The sequence below is a fragment of the Palaemon carinicauda genome, chromosome 1 (genome assembly GCF_036898095.1).
Source record: "Palaemon carinicauda isolate YSFRI2023 chromosome 1, ASM3689809v2, whole genome shotgun sequence".
In the NCBI taxonomy this organism is placed as follows: Eukaryota; Metazoa; Arthropoda; class Malacostraca; order Decapoda; family Palaemonidae; genus Palaemon; species Palaemon carinicauda.
Window position 1 is genome coordinate 2,866,759 of NC_090725.1, and position 7,500 is coordinate 2,874,258.

Consider the following 7,500-nt stretch of genomic DNA (forward strand, 5'->3'; position numbering starts at 1 on the left):
TAATAATTCTATGAGCAATTCTAACACCATAGCCATTCCCAGAATTAATAGCTTTGTCAGCCTCATCTGCTTTCCTGTCTAAATATTCTCTCCAGTCATTCCTGACGTTTCTTTTGACTTCACTATTAATACTGGAATACTTAGCCTGTGCTACCTTGTAATTTTCATTACTTCCTCGAAAGCTTTCAACAATCAGCTTCTGTCTTTGCCTCCTTTTTATAATATCCCACGTATCATTTGATATCTATGGTTTTCTCCTTGTAACTGTATGTCTCAAAATTTCACTACCAAATGACTGATATATGTTCTTAATATCACACCATTTGATAGAAGTTATTGGAGAGGGCGCATCAGGCAACCGAACGACCCCTTAATGTAGGGGTAACGGTGGGAAAGAAGATGTACTGTAAATTTGATAAATGCAATAAGCACAAATATTTTAATATAGAACATATTATGAACTACTGTATTTGATTTGAAGTGTTTCAATGTGTTTTATACGATGAAAATATGCACATTATATTATGTCTTATGTAACCTAAAGTATGTGAAAAATGTTGACTTGTCTTTTATCTTTTAATCCAATAAATGTTTTTGAGTTTAAGAATTACTAATTGCTATATGGAAATTCTGGGTAAAGTACAAAGTTTACAAATTCATTTCTAGTACACTGTTATGTTAAAAAGGAGATGGGTGTACTGTTTATTGAATATGTCTAAGTACCGTTTTCTACAACATACTCGTTTTCTACAACATACTCTTGTTCCTCTGTATCCTTAACGTTTGTTGACCTATGGTTTGTTGGGAATGTTATTATTGTTGTTGTTGGTTGAGAGCGGGCTAGTGATAAACAAACATGTTGCACTTAGAATTACTTTTAATGAAGATTTATTCTTGTTAATCCTGCTGAGACAGCACAGTTTTTTGGTTTAATTTTCATTTACGTTATTCACACATTTTTATTGTTCGTCTCTCTCTCTCTCTCTCTCTCTCTCTCTCTCTCTCTCTCTCTCTCTCTCTCTCTCTCTCTCTCTCTCTCTCTATATATATATATATATATATATATATATATGTGTGTGTGTGTGTGTATATATATATATATAAATATATATATATACATATATATACATATATATATATACATATATATATATATATATATATATATATATATATATATATATATATATATATATATATAGTCTTTATACCCTTTCTTAATGTGTATTATTCGTATTCCCTCTCTTAGTCCTCATTATCCTTATCTAGTTTTCATTCAATATTTTCCATCATAATTTGTTTTGTACAAATTATATTTGATGCAGATTTTAAATAGACGAATTTACAGAATAAAACTCTATGTATATTTCTTTGCCTTATTTTTCATTACTCGTCGCTGAGCCGGGAGTGAGCCCTTTTATGATTGACCAAGATGCGCCTGAAAAACGTACACTTTTTTTATTATTATCAATACTAATACTAATACTAATACTAATACTAATATTAATATTAATATTAATATTAATATTAATATTAATATTAATATTAATATTAATACTAATACTAATACTATCAATATTAATATTAATATCATCATCATCATCATCATCATTATTATTATTATTATTATTAAATTATTATCAACATTGACATTATTATTATTATTATTATTATTATTATTATTATTAGATAAGCTACAACCTTAGTTGGAAAAGATGGATGCTATAAGCCCAAGGGCTCCAACAGGAAACAATAACTCAGTAAGGAAAGGTAAATTTGTTTGTTTTATATAGAAATGCTTTTCCAATAACTCTCTTATTTATTTAAAGAAAAAGTGCAATTTTAAATGAGAGTTCTTTAAAGATCATAGCAGGACAAGAAGTAAATTTATCTCCAATTTTCATTCCCTTTCAATTCATAAAAAAAAAAAAAAAAAAAAAAAAACACACACCTTGGTCAGTGGGTCCTGACCGCGGTCTGAACTGTAGTCAATTCTTTTTAGTGAGGCAGAATTGCACCGACTCGCAGGGGTGCCCTTCTAGCTCGGAAAAGTTTCCTAATAGTTGATTGGTCGCACAAAAACATTTTCGACCAATCACGTGTTAGGAAACTTTTCCGAGCTAAAAGGGCACCCCTGCGAGTCGGTGCAATTCTGCCTCACTAAAAAGAATTGACTATAGTGATCAGGAAAAAGGCTACCGTTGACTTAGAGTCTAGCTAACTTTAACGATCAAACTGATTGTAACGGGAAATTTAACTTTCTGTTTGACTTTCGTGTTTGATACTAAAATTCAAAATTAATGTTTAGTGTCGTTGAACATATTTCATATTATCATGAATGGTAGCTTTAGATACCATACTTTAAAAAAATAAAATTTGTTAACATATTAGAAATTTATCGATTATCATAAATTCTTTACAAATTCTGATTTCATTATTTTTCTTCTTAGGAATAACATAATTCCTCTATAAGAAAATTATCCAAGTAATGGATGATTAATAATAGGCTAACAATCAAATGTCCAAGATTTTACCTTTTTTCATAAAGAGAGAGAGAGAGAGAGAGAGAGAGAGAGAGAGAGAGAGAGAGAGAGAGAGAGAGAGAGAGAGAGAGAGATTATTTTCTAACAAATACTGTATATACGAGCCTCTTTTGAGGATTTTCTTTATCAATATTCCTTTGGAAAAGGTTTATCGCCGAATATACATTTGTTAGCGATAAAGTTATTGTGTATATTTCTGTTTATCCATACCTTTTTTATTACTATAATTATTATTATTATTATTATTATTATTATTATTATTATTATTATTAATGTTCTGCTGGGTAGTATCATGTTATCATAACAACAAGAGACAGTATACAGTACAATAGAAGAGGTAAAAAGAAAACAATAGCAATGGGAGAAAAAGAACGTCTTATTGCACTTCAATCCTAACCGAGATGATGCTGTGATGATCTCTGAAGAATCGAAACTCTATTCAAGAATTTTCGTGGATTTAAATATGACGATTATCAAAATCGGGAAGACGAAATCTGCGATGACAAAGCCATGACTGTATGTGCCAAGATCGAGAGAATACAAGGTCTACTCAACAGCTAACCAGTAATGAGGTCTTTTGCGCAGTGATATATTATTATTATTATTATTATTATTATTATTATTATTATTATTATTATTATTATTATTATTATTATTTCTTAAATTAACACCGATTTCCGTCTGGAGAGGAGGGAAAGAGTTCCCGGAGACCTGTTGTTGGAGTCGGGAACTCCAAAAATGTCTCAAGGAGACTGAAAAGTCTTCGGAATCCTTTTAGGACTCTTTCATTTTTTTTCAAACCAATGCTGATACGAACCTCTGGATAGGTATGTCTAGTTATGGCTAATATTTTCAAACAAGCATTCAGTGTGTGTGTGTGTGTGTGTGTGTGTGTGTGTGTGTGTGTGTGTGTGTGTGAATATTATCGGACAATTTGTTAGAGGAAAATACAACTTGCCTCAAAATGCAGCTTTAGTTATTCAAGAACGGAACACTGCATGCGAGGATATGACGTTAAATCTTCAGGGACAGCCGCGAACTCTCCAGGAGTCCTTGGTCTTCAAATGGCTTTCGTGGCTTCTCCCAGAGGCACCGCGTTTTGGAGACTGTCGCGCCGTCGCCTCTCAGGATGGCTTCCTCGGTGGGTGGCTGCAGCACTGTCCTTGGATTGGGGCCTATTGGAAAGCCCGTGAGGAACTACGTGGGTGTGAACTTGGATTGCGGCAAATGGAGGCAGAAGCTTTGAGATTCAACGACCAGTTGAAATCAAGATGTTTTGTTGGCAAACTTTTCCCCGAATTCGACATCGGAGCGAGGAAGGAAATCCTTTCTCATGGTAACAAGCCCATTTACATCTGTTTGGCTGCTTCTGGCGCTATATTCGGTGGAATAATATTTGCTATGAGAAGGAGGGCTAAAGAAGGACAACTAAATGAATTGAGAAGAGTAATAGAAGAAATGCGTACAGAGAAAGAGACGCAAGAAAAACTCAAAGCTCAGAAAGAGACGCAAGAAGAACTCAAAAGCTGAAAATTGACTGCGCTGAAAAAGATCTTCAGATGAAGGAACAGCAGAAGAAACAGGAAATTCTAAACATGGAAATGGAAGAAATTAAGAAGATTCATCATGAGAAAATAGAAAAATTGCAAAACGACTGCTTCCAAAAAGATCTTCAGATTAAGGAACCGGAGAAGAAACAAGAAATTCTTAAAACGGATATGGAGGAAATGGAAAAATTTAAGAAAATCCTTAATGAGAAAATAGAAAAACTGGAAAAGGACTTCGCTAAAAAAGACCTTCAGATGAAGGAACAGGAGAAGAAACAGGAAATTCTTAATACTAAAGTGAAAAAGCAAATAATCAAGGAAATTAAGAAAACCCATAATGAGAAAATAGAAAAACTGGAAAATGACTGCATCCAAAAAGATCTTCAGATAAAGGAACAAGAAAATGTACAGGAAATTCTAAAAACTGAAAATGCTCTTCTGCATCTCCTTCGAGCTGAAGCGAACACAGCCTCCGGAAACTCTCTTGACACGGATATCATATTGGACTGTTGCCAAACCATTGAGAAAGGTCTTCAAGGATGCAGAGCCTACATCCTACGAGGGAAGCACCTTCTCAAACTTGGCCTTTTCGACGCTGCCATGAAGGACTTCGAAGCAGCGAGAACGGTAAAGGAATCTGAGGAATGTTTGAAATTCATAGAAGATGCTAAGGTGCTAAAGAAGAAATAGGAAAGCCAAAGCCATTATGAGGTTTTGGGTGTGGGAGAAGCAGCAGCACCAAAACGAATGAAAAAAAGAAAAAAAGAAAAAACCTGAAATTCAAAAAAAAAAAAAATGAAATCTACAAAATCCAAAAAAAAAAGAAAAAAAAAAAAAAAAACAGCAGCAACAAGAGGAGGAGGAGAAGCAAGCCACCAAAAATGGAAAAATCCAAACAACAAAAAAAAGAGATAACTATAAAATTTACAAATAAAATTATAAAACCTATAAAATCCAAAAAAATATGAAAGCTAAAAAAAAACCCCAAAAAAGGCAGCACCAACAAAATGAGGAGGAAAAGCAGCAGCAGCGAAAAATAAAAAACAAAAAAAACAAAAATAGGTAAATAAAATACTAAAATAAAAAAAAAATAAAACCAATAAATCCAAAAACAAAGATATAAAAACTACAAAATCCAAAAAAAAAAAAAAAAAAAAAAAAAAAAAAGCAGCAGCAGCAGCAATAGGAGGAGGAGAAGCAGGATGTGAAGTAGCAACAAAAAATATTAAGAATATCCCCACCCAATAAAAAAATATGAAATCCAAAAAAATATAATACCAATAAAATCCAAAAAAAACATGTTCCAAAGAAAAAAAAAAGAAGCAGCATCACAAAAAAAAAAGAGGAGAAGCAGCCCCCCAAAAAAAACTTAGACTATAAAATCTACAAAAAATATAAAATCTGTTTAATCAAAATCAATATAAAAAATATTAAATAAATAAAGAAATGACGAAAGGGCAACAAGAAGAGGAGGATAAGCAGCAGCAGAAAAAAATAGATAAATGCATAAACAAATAAAAACTATAAAATCCAAAAAAAAAATAAAATAAAATAAAAAAAATAGTACAATCCCCCCCCCCAAAAAAAAAAAACTAAAATCCAGAATAAAAAAGAATCATCTGCAACAAGAGGAGGAAGAGAAGCAGAAGCAGCAAAAAATTAAAGAAATCCACAGTATAAAAAAACCAACTATATAATCTACAGAAAAAATAAAACCTATAAAATAAAAAATAAATATAGAATCCCCCAATTATAAAAACTATAAAATCCAGAAGAAAAAAAAAAGAGAAGGATTTACAACAAGAGGAGGAGGAGAAACAGTGGCAGCAAGAAATGATTAGGAAAAAGGAACTTTTATTATTATTATTCTTATTTATTTTTGGAGAAGGAAATATCCTTAGATGCAGAGGTACAAGCCAGGCTCATTGGATAAAGGACAGTCTCAGTTGGGAGAATCGAGTGGTTGGACTGAGGAAGATGGAGAGAAAAAGAGATGTGGTGAAATACTGGGGAATTTTTCAACCACAAATCCTATGGGGGATTAACCACAAATCCTATGGGGGATTTAACCACAGATCCTATGAGGGATTTAACAGATCCTATGAGGGATTTAACCACAGAACCTATGATGGATTTAACCACAGATTCTATGAGGGGTTTAACCACAAATCCTATGGGGGATTTAATCCCGAACAATTAGGGGGGGCGTTTAAAGTCCGAATCTTTAGGAGATTCAAGCCAGAACCCTTGGGGATTTAACCATGAAATGTGTGGATTCAACCATGAATCCTTGGGAGATTTAAGAATGAAATCTGGGGGAGATTTAACTACGAATCCTGGGGAATTTAATCACGAATTCTGGGGAGATTTAACTACGAATTCGTGGGATTTAATAACGAATTCTGGTGAGATTTAGCCATGAATTCTGGGAGATTTAATCACGAATTCTGTAGGGATTTAATCATGAATTCTGTAGGGATTTAATCACGAATTCTGTAGGGATTTAATCACGAATTCTGTAGGGATTTAATCACATTCTAGAGGGATTTAACCAAGAATCCTGGGGGAGATTTAACCCCCGACTTCTCGGGTTAAAAAATATCACAAAATCCCTTCTTTAGCACTAAGAATTCTAACAGGTTAATGTTTTTTTTCGGATGAAGGAAAGATATTTTTGGAGAACAAATCGATATTGTTGTAAAAACTAAAATTGCCTCTGAAAACATTGTTAAATAAGCAGCTGTTTCTCTAAAGAAAATGTATTTACGAAGGACATAAAATTACTATGAAATGGTAATACCAATACAGAGGTTTCGAGATTTTCAAATAATTGATATAAAGTCACAAATAGGCCTAAATGTTCAAAACTTCCTCTAAATGAATATTAATGAATCACAATTACTTATAAATTAATAACACGTAATTAATTACACCATTTAAGATTTAACAAATATAATATTCACACTCAACTAATGACTTAATGGGAGTAATATAAGCGAACTGTTTATTATTATTATTATTATTATTATTATTACTATCCAAGCTACAACCCTAGTTGGAAAAGCAAGATGCTATAAGCCCAGGGGCTCCAACAGGGAAAAATAGCTCAGTGAGGAAAGGAAATAAGGAAATAAATAAATTGAAGAGAACAAATTAACTATAAATCATTCTAAAATAAGAAACAACGTCAAAACAGGACATGTCATATAATAAACTATCAACAACATCAAAAACAAATATGTCATAAATAAACTATAAAAAGACTATGTCTGCCTGGTCAACAAAAAAACATTTGCTCCAACTTTGAACTTTTGAAGTTCTACTGATTCAACCACCCGATTAGGAAGATCATTCCACAACTTGGTCACAGCTGGAATAAAACTTCTAGAGTACTGCGTAGTATAATAAGG